Genomic DNA, 23430 nt, shown 5'->3' with positions numbered 1-23430 from the left:
GATATTGTGGCTGGGAACGCATAGAATCACTCGCGTTCCCAGCCTGTCGGGTCCTGACGGCGAAACCAGAAGTGGCTGCCGACGGGGACACGAGGATCGGAGGGACACGTCGAGGGCACCGGACAGCTGCAGGGGGCTATTGGAAGCCCCAGGTGAGTAAAAATCATTTTTTTTACTTAAGGTTCGCTTTAATGGTACACAAGGAGTGCATTTGTAAATTGTATAACTATGTTCTTAATCCTATAGTTTGGCCTAGCTCATTCATACATGTTCTATGATTGACTGAATATCTAGCAGTAGAGTACAGCACTGAGTTATACTGGGAATACATGATTCTTTTTTTTGGCAGATTTAATTTCTGATCGATTTTTATGATAGTTTTTCTGATTGATTTTCTGATCATTTTTCTGATTGATTTCCACTCACTTCTGTGAGAAAATCGAGCTTCTCTGAGCACTCTCATAGATCTTTTGCCTGAGTTTGCTCCAAACAAAGGTTCTCAGTAGGATTGAGGTCAGGGGATGATGGGGCCACACCATGAGTTTCTCTTCTTTTATGCCAATAGCAGCCAATGATGCAAAGGTAATCCTTGCAGCATGAGATGGTACATTGTCATGTGTGAGGATGGTTTTATCATGGGAAAAAAAAACAGTTCTTTTTGTACCATGGAAGAAAGTGCTATGTCTGCAACTAGAACAACAGAGCAAGCAAATAAGATGAAGTAATCCAACATAAAGGCTGACCACAACAAATAACACTAGAAACAGATGCCCATGTGTAAACGAAGAAAACATACTCCTTTAAATAATTTCAATAATAGTACATATTTTATTAGGTTGAAAAGCTGAAAAAATAATAAAATCATATTAAAAGGGGATAAAATTACTCCAAGTACTGAGTGTAGTCAGACGATCTTCTGCCAAGATTTGTATATGTATAAATGCAGATTATGATTATTCAACAACTGGCAAGCCAGAAAAAGTTAATACAAGTACAATATGATGAGTTCCTGTATCCAGTATCAATAAATACTGGATAAATGAATATGCTAAAAAAAAACTACAATGCATACACATCTATGCAAAATGCTCATACTTTACAAAACCACACTGAACACGATAGAAAAAAACAATAGCATACAATGAATACAGTGTAAAGTGCCAAATTGATACCATCAAATAAAGTGCTATGCATATGAAAAGGTGCTAAGTGTAAAAGGAGGCTTACCGGGTGCTGGATGGGCAGACAAAGGAGTGAAGAGCTATGTAGCTATGTCTGGTGCAATCCCAACACAACCCACCACCCCAAGAACAACATTGCCAGAGTGAAACATGATGTTTTTAGCAGCAGGGACGGAGAAACTGGTCCAAGAGAAGGGAAAGATAGATGTTGCTAAATGCAGGGGTATTCTTGAGCAAAACCCTTGTCAGTCTGCCAGTAATATGACAGGGTGAAAGGGACGGAGGTTGACCTTCCAGTGGGACAATGACCCTGAGCAAAATGCTGAAGCCACATTCCAGTAGATTAAGGCTGCTTTCACACTTACTCTGTCACATTGTGTCACGGTACTCCCCCCCCCCACTGCAATGTAATTCTATGGAGAATTACACACTATTGTGACGAAATGCGGTGCAGCACAAAATAGCGAATTGCCAAAAAACTGCAGTGTGTTGCTGCATGATCCAAGCCTACTGCATGGATTATGCAGCAATGTAATGGTGACACATGGAGACATAGTAAGTGTGCATGAGCTATTGCGGTAGAGGCTCGGCGCACAAGTGCAGATTGACGGTAATAGAGTGACATACTTCCTGTCCAGCAGGGAGTTTGTCACTGAGCGGGGAGAGGCCCTCTGCATATTACCCTGTTGGTGCACTTTGCCGCAGGGTAATATCATATGGATTGGAACATGGTGCAGTGGAATCGTCCTGTGCAGGACTCCCCTGCCAAAAGGTGATCACATTGCTAAATATGTGAAACTAGCCTAATGGGAAATTTACTTTATTACTAACAAGTAAGTCCTGGCCTGGCCTTGATCCAATTGAGAACCTGTGGTCAGACTTAAAGATTGCTATTCACAACAGAAAACCACCCAACATCGGAGCAGTTTTGCCTTGAGGAATGGGCAAAATTCCCAGTGGTAAGATGCAGCAAGCTCATAGAGACTAGGGATGGTCGGAAATGCCAATTTCCGATTCCGCAGTAAATCCGCATTCCGCCATTGCAAATTACCGATTCCGCTTTCCGGCACCAATTTCCGCATTCCAATGCGGAATTTCCGTCGGAAATCGCGGAAATTCCGCCCGACTTTAACATCGATTTTCTCAAAAACTATAAGGTCTTTTTAAAAACAGATTTTTACTGTAGATTTGATCGGCAGATTTTTACTGTAATATAAATGCAGAAAATAGGCAGATGCAGATTTTCTGCATTTTACTTTACTGTAAAAATCTGCTGACTTTAGCGGTTAATAGCAAAGCCCCCGTAAGTCCTAGAAACACCAAATTTTCAGGGTTAATTAAACTGAATCTTGTGAACAAGATGCAAAAAAAGTTTTCAAAAAGACCTTATAGTTTTTGAGAAAATCAATGTTAAAGTCGGGCGGAATTTCCGTGATTTCCGGCAGAAATCCACCTAACACACTTGCATTACCGATTTCCGCATTCCGATACGGAAATGCAAATTCCGATCGGAATTTCGGAAACTGCATTTCCGCGGAATCCGAATGAGCATCCCTAATAGAGACTTATCCATTTTAGTTCTAGTTTGTGAGGCAACAAAATGTGAAAATTGCAGGGGGGAGGGGGGGGGGGGGAGGGGGGTGTGCGGGATACTTTTGCAAGGAGTTGTATTTTCTGTTAATCCAATAAATGTAATACTGTATGGCATGGCATATTAAAAGGACGTTGTTGTTTGAAATGTTTAATAACATGCAAAAAACTTTAGGGCATATCCCATACTTTTTCATGAGTGTATATGACAAGGAGTACTCAAGAGGATATATCCTCAACAGAGGGTACTTAGGGGTGTAGTATGTCAATAATCTTGAGAAACACCAACTATAATGCACAGAGGCCTAACAGCTAACACACTGCTGTCTGCACCTACACTACACTACACCAAGATAATGCTCCAAAATGGATGTTGATCCAGCCCACAGCTCCTTTTTCTTCACATGTACGACTGGATAATCACAGATGATCAGTAGAAATGCCTGTCACCATCAACATGAAGAAGAGACATCCCTGCTCTTCCCCGGTCCTGTCTGGTATAACGGGGCAGCATACAAGTGTTACAGTGTTAAGGGGAAGTGTGGCCAATGTCTGCCCTATGTGCTGAACAACACAGACAGTCAAACATCAGTTTAGTTGTATTTTCATTGGCCCAGATGGCCAATTTGTCGATTAAACTTATAAATGAATCAAGGCCAAACGGGTGCATGAAAAGGTGCCAGGAGAAAAGAACCCAGCTGGATAAAGATCGTTAATGAAACTGGTTGATTAACGATGGACGATAATAACGAAAATGTACTGTATTAGTGTTAAAAATCTTTATGTAATTCAACAATATAGCTTAACCCAACCCTACTCTCAAACAGAACCCTCCCCTGATATCGGGCACCCTTTTTTCTGCTTTGGGCACCGTATTAATGATAAATGCATTAGAGTCTATGGCGGTGCCCTGCCTTTTCGTCCACTAGCCGCCGGCACCAATTTTTCCGCTTCCGGCCAAACACCAAACCTGCTTCTCAGTATGTCTAGTAATACATTTGTTACCAACTGTTAGAAGGATTCCTAAAAAGATCATATGTGGACATTAGTTACAATGTGTATAATGCCGCTGATTCCAAATTGCTAACTTGTAACACATGAATGAGGTTTTCAAATATTTGGTGCCTCTAGGAAATTGTTTTCAAATAATTTGTTTCCAAGGTGCAAGTAACATACGATAGTAACAGAATACAATGGTAACAATGTTCTTTCTCAACCCCTAATTGTTGGTTAAATCAGCCCAGACTATATATATGACCTGCAGCCAGCCAGTTAGCGATTACTGATATACATTGACTTTGCAGTGTGCAAGGATGAGTATTATGGCAGTGACATTGAAAAGCTTAATAGCTTTACTTCTTCTAATACATCATACAGAATGTCAGGAAACAACCACTACTTCTGCACCCACTACCACTACCACACTAGCAACAACACCAGCAACTGATACAACAACATCCACAGCTCTGACAACATCCATCATAGCATCTCCAACAACAACCACAGCAGGTGCAGAAACATCCACAACAACAATCGCAGCAGGTGCAGAAACATCCACAACAACAATCTCAGCAGGTGCAGAAACATCCACAACAACAACTGCAGCAGGTGCAGAAACATCCACAACAACCGCAGCAGGTGCAGAAACATCCACAACAACAACTGCAGCAGGTGCAGAAACATCCACAACAACCGCAGCAGGTGCAGAAACATCCACAACAACAATCACAGCAGGTGCAGAAACATCCACAACAACAACTGCAGCAGGTGCAGAAACATCCACAACAATCGCAGCAGGTGCAGAAACATCCACAACAACAACAACCACAGCAGGTGCAGCAACATCCACAACAACAACTGCAGCAGGTACAGAAACATCCACAACAACAACCGCAGCAGGTGCAGAAACATCCACAACAACAACCGCAGCAGGTAGTACAACATCCACAACAACTCCAACAACTTCATCAACTACACCAACTTTAACAGACACTTCTTCCAGCACATCTAGTACAACTTCCACAACAGGCACCACAACTGCTTCTACATCTAGTTCCTCTGGAACAACAAGCACATCAGGTAGTACAAGTACTGCAACTAGTATAGCATCGACTGCACCCCTGGATCCATCCTGTAGCATTGTGAACAACATCCTAATTAATAGCAATTTCCAGCTCAGTGTCAGCCCATCTATCCTCAACAGCAACACTCGGTATACTGGTAAGTTGTATTTACATTTGTTACGTAGACCTTTCCTATGTCTTCTAGCTGTAAAGCTGGCGCTGCATGCCCCTTACTATTAGTTTGAAAGAAGATCAGTTATTATATAACAATATTTGGCCATAGGCATGTGCGGTCACAGTTTCCTGAGAAGTGTGTGCAAAGAGGAGGCTATGGCATAAAGGTTTAATTTACCTATATCACCGTCTCTTACCACTGTTGCTACATGCTGCTCTCTATCTTCCTAACAGCTGTTTTCACAGCTGAGACTTCTGCTGTGAAGCATGAAGTGTCGGGAGGATGGAGCACAGCATGTAGCACAGTGGAAAGAGACGGTGATGCAGGTAACTTAAACTTCTCTTCTGCAGCCCCCTCCTCATACACATATTGGTACAGTTTTGCTTTTTGCTCGCTCAACCCAGATTATTATTTTGCATACATGTTTCTAAAGCTGTTGGGATTATGAAGGTGATCCCTTAAGAATGCAAAGGTAGGTGCTGCCATCCCTGATGTTAAGGTGTGAAGTCTGTGGCTTGTCTTCCAAATCCTCATTACAGCACCTAGTAAGTTATTAACATAAAACAACCACATTGAACAGTCTTGAACAAAAATTACACTTCTGTGACCTAGAATGGTTATTAGTAATTGTTTTTGTTTAGACTGATGTACATGTGTCCCATGTGTTCAGCCACCACCTTATCTTGGACTTTTTACTCTGCATACTCCTACAGTGAGCGTTCTCATACTCCTCACTCCTTTCTTCTACATAGGACATTAAATGGCATCTGGCAGAACCAAGGCTGCCTGTCCATACACACATGAAACACATAATTACAGTGCAGGCTGTTGATGATAGCCAAACCCATTTCTGCATTGCAGAACCCAACCAGTGGCATAGCAAGAGCCACTCCTCAAGCGGAGTACAACAATTTCACTGACCATCTTATCTTTCCAATCTTCATCACATAATCTGTGACTGCTCTTTTCTGTTTGCAGAGCCATGGAAACATAGAATATAGAGTTCCAATATGTAGGGCCATCTCAAATCAATATTTTTGTGGAAGATTGAATTGCTGCTGGATTTCCACCATATGTATCCCAAGTAAATAGTGGCTATGTATGATTTTTTTCTTGGCCTTTTCCAATAATGGCTGGAGGCCTGGGTACTTGGGTAGAAAGTATTGCACTGTGAGGGTCATGACACTGGCCACGCAAGCTACATGTGTAAGTTTCCCAGGGCTGCCAGCACATTAGCGTTTTTATCACACATGGCCTTGTCTGAACTTAAGTTAGGAGGTGTCAGCCATATTTTATTCTGCTTGGACATGTAGACTGCTTAAAATTTCCTGGACTATGTGGCTGCAGGCACAGAGACAGACAAACTTCATGACAGTACAGTACCATTAACTTGTCCATTGTTAACCAATTTAAGCCATTTATATTAATTTAAATTGATGATCATCTGTTCATAAACTGGTCACATATGTTATAGACAGTAAACATTTGTTAACAATCCTTAATGGCCTGTATTTACCCAAAGGCACATTGAGGTTCAACATATAAATACCCGGATCAGTGAATAATGGCGCACAGCGCCTATGCATAAAAATGGCACCACATTAAAAATATACGCGTATCGCTATTTATCGTTAGTACTGCATAATAATGGCGCACAGGGAAAAGAAAGAAAGAAAAACGGCACACAGTAACGTTATTTATCAATAGTGCCATTCATATGCCAAACAGCAGATGTTATTGAGCACAGTAACGTAATTTATCAATAGCGCACTACATAAGCAAAACTGCAGAAGTTATTTAACTGCAAAACGGTAAATGGATTTAATGTAACACTGTCAAGGTTAGGGTCAGGCACCACCGGGGGAGATTTAGGTTTAGGCACCACCAGGGAGGTCTTAGGGTTAAGCAACACCAGGGAGGTGCTTAGGGTTAGGCACCTCCAGGGGGGTGGTTAGGGTTAGGCACCACCAGGGGGGTCTAGGGGTTACGGATAGGTACAGAGAGGGCTCTGTGTGTTAACGCTAAATAACAGTAAGGCTTTAACGTTAAATAGCGATGAGCGACAAACGGATTAGCGGCAACACTGTGCGCCATTATTCACAGGCGCCATTTTCAGATGGATCCATACCCCATGAGAAGGGTGTAAACATTTTAAAAAATCTGGAAGAAATACATATTGATACATATGAAACAAAAATAGTTTATGCTCAAATTACTCACTTTCTTCTCACATGTTGGGCCTTATTCAATTCACTTCTCCAAAGTTTTCTCCCAGGAAATAATTTTTCAAAATAACTTCTAGGCACTCTGCGACTGAAATAGTACCAAAAAGTATGTAAAAAGTACTGTAATTTTTTTTAATTATTATTATTAAAGGACAACTGAGGTGACATGTGACATGATGAGATAGACATGTGTATGCACAATGCCAAGCACACAAATAACTATGTGTTCCTTTTTCTCTTACTCTGCCTGAAATAGTTAAACATCAGATACGCAAGTGACAGTTTCTCTTTCTTCCTGTTAGTAAATGGCTTCTGAGAGCAGGAAAGACATAAAAAGGGTCAATAATTCATAGATTTGAGCTCTAACATACTTCAATGAAGGTGTCATTGAGCAGAGACAATGAAACAGTAAAAACTAGATTCAAATATAAAATAAAACTGTGGGCTATCTAGAAAAAAAGTCATTTTTACTAGAAGGAGGATAGATACAATTATTTTTCCCATCAGTTTATTTTCACCTCGGATGTCCTTTAAATATTTTCTTACTGAACAGTGACTGAAAGGACTCACAAGGTGACAATAAAAACCTAGTTTTACTTACCTGGGGCTTCTTTCAGCCCCTAGAAGTCATTTTGATCCCTCACCGCATCTACGGTTTTCTTCCTTGTTTCCGCTGACAACCCGCTGAAGATCGCTGGCCCCAGATGGGTTGGTGTCTTCTGCGCTTGCTCGACCATGTCATCAGCAGCGTACTGCATCTGAGCATACTGTGCCTGTGAGTCGCGTCATCTCCTACTCTCAGCAGCCACTTGCCCCCTCTGGCTCCTAATTACATAATATGCATTGGAAGCCTGAGCCTGCCAAACCTCAGGAAAAGAAGAGGAGATCTCATGGACAGGTACATATTTTTACACAGCACTCTGTTGCACTTACTCTGCAAAGGGGAAGGAAGGAGGAGCAGGCCCCCAAAGTCCTGGGAACCAGGGGGGCAGTGCTGTGTTGTAGGAGGCCCCCAAAGCCCTGGGAACCAGGGGGGCAGTGCTGTGTTGTAGGAGGCCCCCAAAGCCCTGGGAACCAGGGGGGCAGTGCTGTGTTGTAGGAGGCCCCCAAAGCCCTGGGAACCAGAGGGGCAGTGCTGTGTTGTCGGAGGCCCCATGATGCAGTAAAGCATTCAGAATACCCACTTTTACATTAAATATTCGGGTTTCAGCAGAAGCAACACTTACTATAGCTATATACTGTATTTCTGAGGGGATATATTGATATGTAGCTCCACCCTTCCCACTGAGGCTTAGCCTAGGCTGTTTATTATGCAGAATCCCCCACCCCCAGCGTTCTGGGAGGCCAGAGATGTTTTATACCGGCATTAGAACTCTCAGTAAAATACCATTGTGCAAATGTCACCTGCAAGAACTAAGGATCTTTCCACCTGTGATGTGATAAGTTTCAGAAAGTAACGTAAATCAGGGATAGAAAGATTTTACAATGGGAAAACACTCACTATATAATTGAAAAATGAGTATTGTAAAGCAATTTTATTCATTATGTTATTTTGATTACAGTTCCTCTGCAACCACTCAGCTACCATGTGGTCTAAAATTGTGTTTTGTTTTTTTCTAAAACTGAGAATCATCTATACCATTTAATTCATTATGTTTTATGATTTTAGTTACACTGACAATCAACGGAAGTGGAAATGCCACCACCGTATTTCAAGCAAAAGCTGCTGCAGCCTTTGTGGGATCCTGGTTTGCTGGCAACAAAACCTGTACTGGAGGCTCACCCTTGTTTACAATTTCCTCTGCAACCGCTGGTACCACTTTGACTGCATACTGGACATCTCCCAGCACTCTTAGTCCTGTTGATATAAGGTCAGTGTTTGTGAGTCAGCTTTTATCTGTGTTAACTAGAGAAGAAAAATACTAAAAAGAAGTGTTAACCTTTCTCAGTTGAAACCTTTAAAGAGGAACTTTAGCGAAAAGGGTAAAAAATAAATCAATACATTGCAAAGTGAGAAGTTAAAAAAATAAAAGATCAAGAAATGATTGATATTTGCCATGTAATTTTTTTTATATTGTTTGATCCACAATCAGCCTGCAGGTAATCATCTTTACTCCTGGCAGACATAAAAACAGACAGCACCAACAATTTTCTATAGCCACACCTTCTAACAATGCAATAGGATAAAAGGTTCTACAGAACTACTATCTTACCTTATGAAAGATTCTATTCCTTTGATAGTAAGTTTATCCATCATTTTTAGCAATGGGCCAGCATCCTTTAGTGCAGATGGCCACTGAACAACTTAAAGAGAGCCCGAGGTGGGCTCAAAAAATGAGAAAAAAAAAAAGGTAGGCTACCTGATGCACAGGGCTGAGCGGATCAGGTAGCCGCAAAAAACGCCACTCCTGTGGGCCATAATGGCCCACTTTCACTTTCATGACCTCTGAGTCATGACGCTGCACTGAGAGACTGTGTCTCTCTCACAGCGTGCAGGGAAGTGTGGGGATGGCAGGGGGCGTGGCAAGGGAAAGAGCCCCAAAAACCCTGTAGGAATGCCCCTGACAGGCACTTGAACAGGGAAATCCTCTCCCCTGTATTTACCTCTGAGTTAGCGACAAATATTGTTGCTAATCCCGGGGGGGGGGGGGGGGGATAGCCCACCAGGAGGGGGGGGGCAGATAGCAGCGGTTGGGGACACAGAGGCATGTCATGAGGCAGAGAACATGCCTCTGTGTCCCATCTGCCCCCCCCCCCTTCCCTTCCCCCCGAAGACTACCTTGGGTTCTCCTTAAGCCTGTTCACAAACTGATGTGTTTGGCTGTTGATGAATGGGCACCATGCAAGTGTACGTTACTTCAAATTTACATTGCCAATTCCAGCAAAGCTGACCTTAGTTATAAGATCATGCTGGGCATTATGCAGAAAAAAAATATTTTGGACCATCTCCGGCTCTATGAAAGTTTATTTAAGAGAAAGCAGAAGATTTCATCATTATAACAAAAGACTTTACCCTGTCCTCTTAACACACAGTAAGTTAGGCCTGAGACACACTGCGGAGTGCTTTTAAACTCGTCCCATTGACTTGCATAAAAGTCAAGGTTGCAGTGATTTTGTCCCTTTAACCACTTACCGACCGCGCACTCATACCGCGCGTCGGCAAAGTGGCAGCTGCAGGACCAGCGACGCAGTACTGCGTCGCCGGCTGCAGGCTAATTAATCAGGAAGCAGCCACTCGCGCGAGCGGCTGCTGCCTGTCAATTCACGGCAGGGGGCTCCATGAATAGCCTGCGGGCCGCCGATCGCGGCTCGCAGGCTAAATGTAAACACAAGCGGAAATAATCCGCTTTGTTTACATCTGTACAACGCTGCTAACAGTAGCAGCGTTGTACCAGATCAGCAATCCCCGGCCAATCAGCGGCCGGGGATCGCTGTCACATGACAGGTAGGAGCCTGTTAGAGGCTGCACAGGACAGATCCGTTCCTGTGCAGCCTCTGATCTCCGGGGAAGGGAGGGAGGAGAGGGAGGGGGGGGGGAAATCTCGCCGCGGAGGGGGGCTTTGAGGTGCCACCCCCGCAACACCCAGGCAGGCAGGAACGATCAGACCCCCCCAGCACATCATCCCCCTAGTGGAGAAAAAAAGGGGGGCGATCTGGTCGCTCTGCCTGGTGTTTGATCTGTGCTGGGGGCTGCACAGCCCACCCAGCACAGATCACCTAAAACAGCGCTGGTCCTTAAGGGGGGTAAAGGGTGGGTCCTCAAGTGGTTAAAGGGATACTGTAGGGGGTTGGGGGAAAATGAGTTGAACTTACCCGGGGCTTCTAACGGTCCCCCGCAGACATCCTGTGCCCGCGCAGCCACTCACCGATGCTCCGGCCCCGCCTCTGGTTCACTTCTGGAATTTCAGACTTTAAAGTCTGAAAACCACTGTGCCTGCGTTGCCGTGTTCTCGATCCTGCTGATGTCACCAGGAGCGTACTGCGCAGACACAGATCATACTTGGCCTGCAAAGTATGCTCCTGGTGACATCAGCGGGATCGAGGACACGGCAACGCAGGGGCAGTGGTTTTCAGACTTTAAAGTCTGAAATTCCAGAAGTGAACCAGAGGTGGGGCCGGAGCATTGGGGAGTGGTTGCACGGGCACAGGATGTCTGCGGGGGACCATTAGAAGCCCCGGGTAAGTTCAACTCATTTTCCCCCGACCCCTACAGTGTCCCTTTAAGTTTTAATGCAAGTCAATGGGAGCATTTAAAAAAAAAAAAAAAAAAAAAAAAGCTCTCTGCAGTGTGTCTCAGGCCTTAGCATTCTTCCTACCCCAGGATGCAATTTATTTATTCATTTACTAACCTAGTTTTATTTACCATGGCGATAGACATAATTGTAATCCAGTGTGGCAAAACAATCAATTCCTTTCTGATCTAAATGTGATTAGAGAGAGATTGATTCATACTACACAAAGCACATCTAGGCATATTTGGATCCACCTCTACCTACTTAACATTGAGGGTACCTCTGGCTTCTTAATACTGGATGGCACCTCTAGCTACCTACACAAGGGCAGGGGAATCAGGAAACAGTAAATTCAGGCGCCTGAGGCAAGTGGACAAAAAGGGCGCCGCCATTCACTCCCATAATAAATATCGTTTAATGGGCGCCCAACAGGAAAAAAGGGCGCCGGGGAAAAATAATGTTTTACAAGCGGCGCCTGGAGACTTTTACTGTTTTATAACTGCTTCTCATGATTACACATTATTTAATGATTTATAATTTTTTAAACATTATTTTTAAACGAAAAACAGTACAATCTTTTTTAAAACATTATTTTTAAACGAAAAACAGCACAATATTTTTTCAAACGTTATTAATGCTTATCACAGGGGGGTCTTAGGTTTAGGCACCACCAGGGGGGTCTTAGGGTTAGGCACCACCAGGGGGGTCTTAGGGTTAGGTACCACCAGGGGGGTCTTAGGTTTAGGCACCACCAGGGGGGTCTTAGGGTTAGGCACCACCTGGGGCTCTTAGGGTTAGGCACCACCTGGGGGGGTCTTAGGGTTAGGCACCACCTGGGGGGGTCCTAGATTTTAGGCACCACCTGGCGGGTCTTAGGTTTAGGCACCACCAGGGGCTCCTTAGGTTTAGGCACCACCAGGGGGGTCTAGGGGTTAGGGGTAGGTACAGGGAGGGTTTCTGTATGAGAGTAGGGTTAGGTATAGCTTTAGTAAAATTCTTATTAATCTTTTATAAAACGTTATTATACATTTCACTTTTAACCCTGCATTTCAACTTTGCTCTAAAACATTATTTATAGTATATTATATGCAACCAGCATTTTTTTTTTTACTAGACCAGCATTGGAAGGGTTACACAGGGCTTTAAAGTTCCTGGAGATTTCTGCAGACGCATCCGAAGCTGACATAGATACATTTTGTTTACATAAATGTATCTAAGTGTGGCATGTGACTCACTCTCTCTGACTGAGAAGGAGCTGGAGGACAGCCAAAGAGTGTGTAACATTTCTCAATAGATACATTTAACTAAATAGAATGTAACAATCTGAACTTCTGCATATCTCTCCACGGAACTTTAAACCTCTGTGTTTAACCCTTCCAATGCTGGTCTAGTAAAAAAAATGCTTTTTGCATATAATATGCTGTAAATAATGTTTTAGAGCAAAGTTGAAATGCAGGGTTATATTCCGCTTTAAACAGGGAAGATTAACGTTTTTACAATTGCAGATTTCAGACACATTATTTAATGATTTATAACTTTATAAAACATTACTTTTAAACGAAATATAGCACAATTTTTTTTAAATGTTATTCATGCTTATTGTTTAAAACCCTGCGCCCTTTTTTCCCGACGCCCTTTTTTAACGTAAGCGGGGAACCAGGGAAGAAGTGACATCCGGGCTATCCAGCAACCTAGTTGTGTGGTTTCGGCTGGCATTTTTGGGTTCATGGAAGGTGGAGTCTAGGGTGCCAAAATGTCTGTGCCTTTAGACTCCTGTTATGTAAATTTGGGCTTGGAAAGTCTGTTATACTTTGTTTCCTGATCTTTTATTTCAAAAACCTATTTTTTTTTCCAGTGTCTACATTCAGCAGTCTGGTAATACCTCCAAAGTTACAAAGACACTTTCTGCTGGTAAGTCCACTTCAGTATTGATTTCCTTCATTAAAAAAAATTATATTGGACCAGCTCTGTAAAGAAGGCATGCTAACAAAAGGTGTTTGGTAGTAGACATACAATAAGGCTTACAATTAGTACATGAAATTAACATAAGGCAATCCCATTTGAACAGAAAGCTGTTCAGGACTTTACCACCAGTGGTGCTCAGCAAGATTTCGGATATCCGAGTTACCTAGATAATCCGAACTTTTTCAGCTATCCGACCGGATTTGGATTCCGGATACCTGGGCTCAAATCTGGATAGAAATCCGCGGATAGTGGTCAGGCAATCCGGATATCCATGGATATCCGACTATTGAGATACTGTAACTATGAAGATGACATCCATGACGTTATTGAGCCAATCAGAGGGCTCCCAGGGGCTCCCAGCAGAAGACCTAGCAACCAATCACAGAAGGTAATCCTGGCCAGCCCCACATGACCTCATTGAGTCAATCAGAGGGCTCCCAGCCTAAGCCCTAGCACCCAATCACAGAAAGTAACCCTGGCCAGGCCCCCCTGTATAATAAGGAGGGGTGCCATGATGAGAAATATTGTCCTTGCTTGTCACTGCTCACTGAGAGACATGCTTCAGTGCTGCTGGCCTAGCAAGTACTGTATACAATGATAAACAGGGCCATATTTGCAACTCTGGAGCCTGTAGGCACAGGTGTTCTGGCGCCCTTAACTCCGCCCCTCTAATCAGGCCACACCCCCATGTCACTGTCCTTAGAATCTTGCACTCAAATCACTGTCTCATGTCATCCTTAGTGACATGATACAAGGATTAGAGTGTTGGCTCCTGAGGTCAGTGATAAGATGCAGGAATTAAACTGTAAACTCCTGAAAGCAGTTGCTGGCATTAGGCAGGGAGCCCCCTCTATATCCCTGTCAGTTTAGGGATTCCCCGGGCTTCCCTCCCTCCACACTTAGAGTTGTGTCTCAGTGCTGAGCTACCCTCCCTACCCAATAGGCTTTCAATACAGATGTATGATAAAAGGCAGTGGCACTTGACTCACTCAGTTCCACTGGCGGTCCTCAAGCGAGGAACCTAGGGTCTGTTTCCACTGTCATATACACAAACTTGACTGCCGGCACACACACATAGACGCACACACTTGAACACAGGCACACACACATACTTGAACACAGGAGCACACACACCACACCACACACACACGCACACGCACGCACGCGCACACACACACACACACACACCACCACCGCCGCCACCACCACCACCACCACCACCACCACCACCACCACACACACACACACACACACCACACGCACGCACACACGCACGCACGCACACACACACACACACACACACAGCACCACCACCACACACCCACACTTGAACTCATGCACACACATATACTTAAACACAGGCACACACATATACTTGAACACAGGCACACACACACCACACTTAGGGATGAGCGTAATGACCTAATTACGAATTTCCGAAATTTCGCGAAATTACTACAATTACGATTTCAGCAGTAATCGAAATTTCGTAATTTTCGCAAATTACGCAAATTTTCGTAATTACGATTACGAAATTTAGTATTTTAAAGTTTTCAAAGGTTTCTATCCCTCTAGATGCCTAAAATGAATAGCCCAGCTCCTCCTCCTCCTCCTCCTCTCTCTCTCTCTCTCTCTCTCTCTCTCTCTCTCTCTCTCTCTCTCTCTCTCTCTCTCTCTCTCTCTCTCTCTCTCTCTCTCTCTCTCTCTCTCTCTCTCTCTCTCTCTCTCTCTCTCTCTCTCTCTCTCTCTCTCTCTCTCTCTCTCTCTCTCCAGAGATTTGTAGTATTTCAAAACCATACTCACATTCATGACATGTCCAGGGATCAAACCCAGGCCAACCACATGGAAGACAGCTATGCTCACCACCATACCACCAAACACACACTAAATAGACTGCTAACCTAAATCTTACTTGTAGACAGTCATATGAGACACATGCTGGGTGCAGGGCTTTGTGATTGGACCATGCGATAGAGTGAGGTGCAAAAATGAAATCATGCCTAGCAGAGGATGGTTTCACAGTGCTAAATGCTAGGCTGGCTGTGGTGCAATTGGTTAGTGTGTCTGGCTGGTAACAGCAAGGTTACAGGTTCAATTCCATCCAGGCATGTCTTTTCCTTTTGCGTTCAACAGTTGTCCAAACAGAGCCAACAGAGCCCCAGATAGCCATGTAGAGTTAGGTCACAGCTAGCCTGGCTGTGGTGCAATTGGTTAGTGTGTCTGGCTGGTAACAGCAAGGTTACAGGTTCGATTCCATCCAGGCATGTCTTTTCCTTTTGCGTTCAACAGTTGTCCAAACAGAGCCAACAGAGCCCCAGATAGCCATGTAGAGTTAGGTCACAGCTAGCCTGGCTGTGGTGCAATTGGTTAGTGTGTCTGGCTGGTAACAGCAAGGTTACAGGTTTGATTCCATCCAGGCATGTCTTTTCCTTTTGCGTGCGCGCGCTGCGCCATTGAACCCCATGGGGTATTTTGCGTGCGTAAAACTTTACGCATGCAAAACTTTGTGCTCGGTGTTTGGACAACTGTTGAACTCAAAAGGAAAAGACATGCCTGGATGGAATCGAACCTGTAACCTTGCTGTTACCAGCCAGACACACTAACCAATTGCACACAGCCAGGCTAGCTGTGACCTAACTCTACATGGCTATCTGGGGCTCTGTTGGCTCTGTTTGGACAACTGTTGAACGCAAAAAGGAAAAGACATGCCTGGATGGAATCGAACCTGTAACCTTGCTGTTACCAGCCAGACGCACTAACCAATTGCACCACAGCCAGCCTAGCATTTAGCATTGTGAAACCATCCTCTGCTAGGCATGATTTCATTTTTGCACCTCACTCTATCGCATGGTCCATGGTCCCAATCACAAAGCCCTGCACCCAGCATGTGTCTCATATGACTGTCTACAAGTAAGATTTAGGTTAGCAGTCTATTTAGTGTGTGTTTGGTGGTATGGTGGTGAGCATAGCTGTCTTCCATGTGGTTGGCCTGGGTTTGATCCCTGGACATGTCATGAATGTGAGTATGGTTTTGAAATACTACAATCTCTGGAGAGAGAGAGAGAGAGAGAGAGAGAGGAGAGAGAGAGAGAGAGAGAGAGAGAGAGAGAGAGAGAGAGAGAGAGAGAGAGAGAGAGGAGAGAGAGAGAGAGAGAGAGAGAGAGAGAGAGAGAGAGAGAGAGAGAGAGAGAGACTGGCCTATTCATTTTAGGCATCTAGAGGGATAGAAACCCTTACAAACCTGAAAAAGTAAAATTTCGGTTGGAGACACGAAATTCGTCATTACGGGAGTGAAATTTCGATTACGAAATTGTAAATTACGATTTGAAAATTAATTACGAAATTACGAATTTGGGTCGTAATGTTATATTTCGCATTCGTAATTAAAGCAGTTCGAAAAAAAATTTCGAAAATTTCGGCTCATCTCTAACCACACTACACACACACACACACACACACTTACACACTTGAACAAATCTACTGAAGGAATACATGTCCAGCCACTACAGAGGAGAAACTTCAGATTTACTGCTCTCCCTTTTATTAGTCATGTACAGTATGTGTTTTGCTTCCCCTCCCTGGTATCAGATGTCCCCGAAAACTGCAGCTTCACTGTCTGCCCTTTGGTCAGTTGTCAACAGAAACACCCCCCTCTGCACTCATGTGCAACAGCTGCAAAAGATAATGTGGGAGATTAGCTGTCAAGCATTAACTATATTACTGTTTTTGGAGCATGGTGTGCATAATTGCAGCCCCTTGTAAGCAGCAGGGAAAACCATGTAAATTGCACATGACCACTATCTTGTGAGTTGCTGCAACTTGAAAAAACACCTGTAAAGTGGTGACATCTTAATTCCCTCTTTTCATCATAATATATAAGGCAGATAAATGCACAGCACATGCATAGACATAACTTTGGAACTCTACAATAGTGTCACCTTAGAGACTACTTCAGTTTTGTAAATAAAATGACGTGCATTCCTCAGATCAATGGTCTGTGACCTGCAGACCACACAGAGGCACGGACAGCATTCCAACATCTCAGAGTACAGAACTCACTTCTGCTGCCTCCCCTGAGGGTGCACCTGACCTCCTCTTGGAACTGTCTGCTCATCCCCATCCAGTTGAAATTGGAGCCGCTCTCCTGTTCCTATAGCTCTTTTACTCTGCACTCTTTACAGGAAGACCAGGAGCCACTTCAGAACCCGGCTTCCTGTGCTTCCTGTTTTCTATCAGCTGCACAGCAGACATTACAGCCTGCCTGCGCGTGTTAGCTCTTTGATGACAGCGCTGAACAAATCAAACCAGCCAGGAGCGCAGACGGGGAGAGGAGGCAGATGATCGTCAAGCAGCTGGGTATGTAGAGGTAGAAAGGCGCTGCGCCCGGCCATACAGATTAGGACGTTTGATTGTAATGAGGGGAACACAGCAGTTATTGTGAGGGGGACATTCAGGGACAGGACCCGCCTCTCATACCTAGCTCCGCCTGTAGACACGTGCCTACAGTGCCTTATGGGAAATCCAGCCCTGGTAATAAACCTAAAGCTGTTCAGTGATTAACACCTTCACTATCACTACACTATTGTTCTATTGTTTATTAGGTAACTAGCTTGATTTCATTCAGTGACAGTCAGTGTGTGCTGCAGGCTTGCAGCAGCTGCTATGTGTCTGTGTGTGTGCTGTGCACAGACCAGGTCAGCTGCTGGCCTGCTATTAGCCTTAGCTACAGTATAGGTTAGGTTAGGGAATAGAATTACTGTGTTATTGTGTAGTTAGTACCGTAGTACTGCAGTCAGTGCTAGTTAGTTGTTAGAGTAGTAGTACAACTGTGTTAGCTTACCACAGAACTGCTGCGCTGCTGAGCAGTACCAGTGTAACAGTTAGTGTGGACTAGTGTCTTCTCCTCTGCTGTCTGACTGTCACTCGGCATGTGGCACTAGGCACGTGGCACTTGGCACGTGGCAGGTGGCACTTGGCCTGTGGCACTTGTCACATGGCATGTGTCACGTGGCACGTGAAACGTGCCACGTAACACGTGCCAAGTGGCAAGTGGCAAGTGCCAAGTTCCAAGTGTCATGTGCCAAGTGCCACGTGCCGGTGCCACTGCCAAGTGCCACGTCCGGCAAGCTCCTGGCAGACGTTACACCTGCTGCTGCTGCATTGCCCTGCTCCTGCTGCCTTTGCTGCTCCCACCGCAAGGGTGCCACAGGCCACTGCTGCTGTGCTGATACCACCTATATTTAACCCAAAACACAATTGCTGCGTAATTTTTTGGAGGTGTCTGGGCTGAAAACTGTCATGTCCCAGACGTGCAATTGGACTTTGGACAAAATGTGGGCTGCATGACCGTTGTCTGGAACCTAGTCCTGATGTTAATTGACAGCCATTTTTTTTTTGGGGGGGGGGGGATTTAAGTCCCCACATCATCAATTAGTGTTTCCTTTTAAAAAAAAACATGATGCTACATGCCTCATTTACCCTAAAAAACGTTTAAAGGCAATTTAAACCCCAATTCCGTTTTTCTATCCGGATATCTGAATATGCCCGGATATCCCGCATACTGGGTATATCCGATTCGGATTCCAAAAGATAAAACTCGGATATCCGATTTGTATCGGATATCTGGGTATCCGGATCCAAATTCAATTTGGATTTTGAAAAGGGGTATCTGAGCAGCACTGTTTACCACTGACCAGGGCCATTTTTAGGCATAGGCATTCCCGGCCATTGCCTGGAGTGCCATGTCCCTAGTTTAAGCCCCACTCCAAATGAAGCCCTGTACCCAGACTAGGCCCCACCCCACAGGTGTTCTATTACCTGCTTCTGCTGTGCCTGGATAGTGTAAGTTCAGGCAGCCACCACTGAGTCCCTTACCCCTCAAATGCATCCCTCTGTCCCCCTGTGACTCCTCCTATCCCCCTGTGCCTCCTTCTGTCCGCATTTGTACCTCCTTTTGTCCCCTTTGTGCCTTTTTCTGTCCCCTCTGTGTTTCATTCTGTCCCACGAGCCACTTCTGCCCTCTTGTGTGTCGTTCTTTCCCCCTGTGCCTCCTTCTGTTCCCCTCTGTGCCTCCTTGTGTCTTTATGTGCCTCTTTCAGTCCCCCTGTGCCACCTCTGGCCCCCTATGCCTCTCTCTTTGTCCTCTTTGTGCCTCCTTCTGTCTCCATGTCTCTCCTTCAGTCCCACTGTGCCACCTCCACCCCAATGTGCTTCCCTCTGTCCCCCTGTGCCTCCTTCTGTGTCCCTGTGCTTGCCTCTGTGTCCCTTCGTGTTTCTTTTGTTCCCACTGAGGCTCCTTCTGTCCCCTTGTGCCTCCTTCTGTCCTCTTGTGCCTCCTTCTGTTCCCTTGTGCTACCTCTCCCCCATTCCTCTTTCAGTCCTCATCTGCCTCCTTCTGTCCTCCTGTGCCTCTTCCTTTTGTTCCCCTTTGTGCCTCCATCTGTCTCCATGTGCCTCCCTCAGTCATCCCTCTGTCCCACTAGTGCCTAGGCTCCTTCTGCCCCCCTTTGTCCCTCCCTCTGTCCCCCTGTGCCTCCTTATGATGGCACGCGTGGTGCCACAAAAGTTGCTATTTGGCTACATTAAAGTGTAGCTAGAATGGATGCATGATCGGCGATCAGAAAGCTAAATCGCCCAATAAGTGTGCAGTTCAGCCTACCATGGAAAAAGGGACCTTATTTTTCTGTGCTTGTTTGACTGCTATCACATTATAGTATTTTTTGTATAGTGCGCCCCTAAGCAATCCCCGATTCCTCAGGTCAGAGTATCTGGTTGTAGTCTTAAAGAAAGCCATGAAATACTCAACTGTGAAAAGAAAAAGCTGTGCAATAGTCAGACTGAACTAATGACAATGCTCCTGACGAAACTTTCAGCTATGCTACAGGGGTTATTTGACTGCCTACGATAGAGGGGTGACTAGCAGCAGATACAGCGGTTGTGTCTGGTGAATACATCATCTGACTACACTACATTACACTACACTACACTACCCTATAAATGGAATTGAAGCTTGTGTAGGCTGTTGTGAACATGTTTCCATCATACTTACCACTTATACCACTACTTTATAGTGATGTTAAGTTTGACTCATTTTTGAGGACATGAGTATCCTGGTGGAAAAAAAACAAACTTAAAATTAGCACACCAGTGACACCGCACCAGGGCCGGATTTCTGGAAAGGCCTCAAAGGCATATGCCTTGGGCGGCTGAAGGCCAAGGGGCACCTGGACAGGAACAAGGAGGACGAAAATGGAAAGCAACAGATGAAATAGGAAACTGATGCTCAAGGGAGCTCCCTCAGTTTTCTATTCATGTTCATGAAAGAAAGGGGCTGCTGTACATGGATGGTACACTTGGAAGATGTAGTTGCGCATGGAATGGAAGGGGCGCTGCAGCACAAAAAAGGGGAGTCACAACATACCTAGGGACACAAAAAGTATAAATCTGGCCTTGCACCTCACCATAACAAGAAAAACAAAAAGTCATGCACTAAAGGTAAAGGCAGCCCCGCTATACAGGTAAAACTCGAAAAATTAGAATATTGTGCAAAAGTTAATTTATGTCAGTAATTCATCTTAAAAGGTGAAACTAATATATGAAATAGACTCATTACACACAAAGTAAGATATGTCATGCCTTTATTTTTTATCATTTTGGCTTGTTTGATTACGGCTTACAGCTTATGACAACCTCAAAATCTCGGACCATTAGATTATTGTGAAAATGTTCAATATTCTAGGCTCAAAGTGTCAGACTCAGTGTCAGCTAATTAATCCAAAACACCTGCAAATGGTTCTTAAGTCTTTACATGGTCTCCCAGTCTGGTTCACAGTTACTGACATACAGGATCTTCTCAAAAAATTAGCATATTGTGATAAAGTTCATTATTTTTGGTAATGTACTGATAAACATTAGACTTTCATATATTTTAGATTCATAACACACAAGTGAAGTAGGTCAAAGCCTTTTATTGTTTTAATATTGATGATTTTGGCATACAGCTCATGAAAACCTAAAATTCCTATCTCAAAAAATTAGCATATCACGAAAAGGTTCTCTAAACAAGCTATTAACCTAATCATCTGAATCAACTAATTAACTCTAAACACCTGCAAAAGATTCCTGAGGCTTTTAAAACTCCGAGCATGGTTCATTACTCAAAACCGCAATCATGGGTAAGACTGCCGACCTGACAGCTGTCCAGAAGGCCATCATTGACACCCTCAAGCAAGAGGGTAAGACACAGAAAGAAATTTCTGAACGAATAGGCTGTTCCCAGAGTGCTGTATCAAGGCACCTCAGTGGGAAGTCTGTGGGAAGGAAAAAGTGTGGCAGAAAATGTTGCACAACGAGAAGAGGGGACCGGATCCTGAGGAAGATTGTGGAGAAGGACCGATTCCAGACCTTGGGGGACCTGCGGAAGCAGTGGACTGAGTCTGGAGTAGAAACATCCAGAGCCACCGTATACAGGTGTGTGCAGGAAATGGGCTACAGGTGCCACATTCCCCAGGTCAAGCCACTTTTGAACCAGAAACAGCGGCAGAAGCGCCTGATCTGGGCTACAGAGAAGCAGCACTGGACTGTTGCTCAGTGGTCCAAAGTACTTTTTTCAGATGAAAGCAACATTTGCACGTCATTTGGAAATCAAGGTGCCAGAGTCTGGAGGAAGACTGGGGAGAGGGAAATGCCAAAATGCCTGAAGTCCAGTGTCAAGTACAGGTCAGGCATTTCTGCCGCTGTTTCTGGTTCAAAAGTGGCTTTATCTGGGGAATGAGGCACCTGTAGCCTATTTCCTGTACATGCCTGTACACGGTGGCTCTGGATGTTTCTACTCCAGACTCAGTCCACTGCTTCCACAGGTCCCCAAGGTCTGGAATCGGTCCATCTCTACAATCTTCCTTAGAGTCCGGTCACCTCTTCTCGTTGTGCAGCATTTTCTGCCACACTTTTTCCTTCCCACAGACTTCCCACTGAGGTGCCTTGATACAGCACTCTGGGAACAGCCTATTCGTTCAGAAATTTCTTTCTGTGTCTTACTCTCTTGCTTGAGGGTGTCAATGATGGCCTTCTGGACAGCAGTCAGGTCGGCAGTCTTACCCATGATTGCGGTTTTGAGTAATGAAAGAGGCTGGGAGTTTTTAAAAGCCTCAGGAATCTTTTGCAGGTGTTTACAGTTAATTAGTTGATTCAGATGATTAGGTTAATAGCTCGTTTAGAGAACCTTTATATGATATGCTAATTTTTTGAGATAGGAATTTTGGGTTTTCATGAGCTGTATGCCAAAATCATCAATATTAAAACAATAAAATGCTATGAACTACTTCAGTTGTGTGTAATGAATCTAAAATATATGAAAGTCTAAAGTTCATCAGTACATTACAGAAAATAATGAACTTTATCACAATATGCTAATTTTTTTAGAAGATCCTGTATATGAAGTTTTGCACAACATTCTAATTTTTTGAGCTTTTCCTGTTCCAATTGAAACTTCATTATTTAAGAAAAAGTAATAAACAATAATGATGGTGTACAGTACAATGTTTAGCAAGAGCAGTGGAACTTATAATAATAAAATGTAAAAGCTTACGACTATATTCTTTTTTTTTTTTTTTTTTTTTTGTTACAGTCACAACAACACCAGCTTTAACAACGAAAAATGCAGGTTCAAAGATACATCCCACCTCTGCTTGCTTGGATCTTCTAAGAGCACTCCTCCTCGTCCTGATAACAACAACACTTTTATTATAGGAATTTTGTTTCAGAAAAAGATGTTTAAAAATGATTACAGTATGTAACACAATTCATAGTTTTAGTCACTCTTCACACAGGCAGCAATATAAAAGTAATATCACTAATGGACCCAGAGGAACTGAAGCACAATGTGGTTAAATAATAGCTAATATGTAAAGAGAACAAAGGGATTCTGTTTTGTGGTATCTCCCATTGGTAGCTGCACGCCACATGGTCTGAGGCCTAGTATTCTCTGGGTGATATGAGATG

At 44.1% G+C, this 23430-nt stretch overlaps 1 long non-coding RNA gene across 1 annotated transcript in view; it reads left to right on the top strand.

Annotated features, from left to right (window-relative positions):
- The window catches only part of LOC137522726 (uncharacterized), a 54634-nt gene extending 31478 nt beyond the window's left edge, over window positions 1–23156 (top strand). Inside the window, exons 2-4 of the long non-coding RNA XR_011022420.1 lie at window positions 8904–9105; window positions 13322–13377; window positions 23057–23156. This is a non-coding gene — a long non-coding RNA (uncharacterized lncRNA). The remainder of the gene's footprint in view (window positions 1–8903; window positions 9106–13321; window positions 13378–23056) is intronic.
- Window positions 23157–23430: the final 274 nt, after the last annotated feature.

This window comes from Hyperolius riggenbachi, chromosome 6 (genome assembly GCF_040937935.1).
Source record: "Hyperolius riggenbachi isolate aHypRig1 chromosome 6, aHypRig1.pri, whole genome shotgun sequence".
NCBI lineage: Eukaryota > Metazoa > Chordata > Amphibia > Anura > Hyperoliidae > Hyperolius > Hyperolius riggenbachi.
Note: the sequence above shows the minus strand (reverse complement) of the source record. Positions and strands in the feature narration are given on the sequence as shown.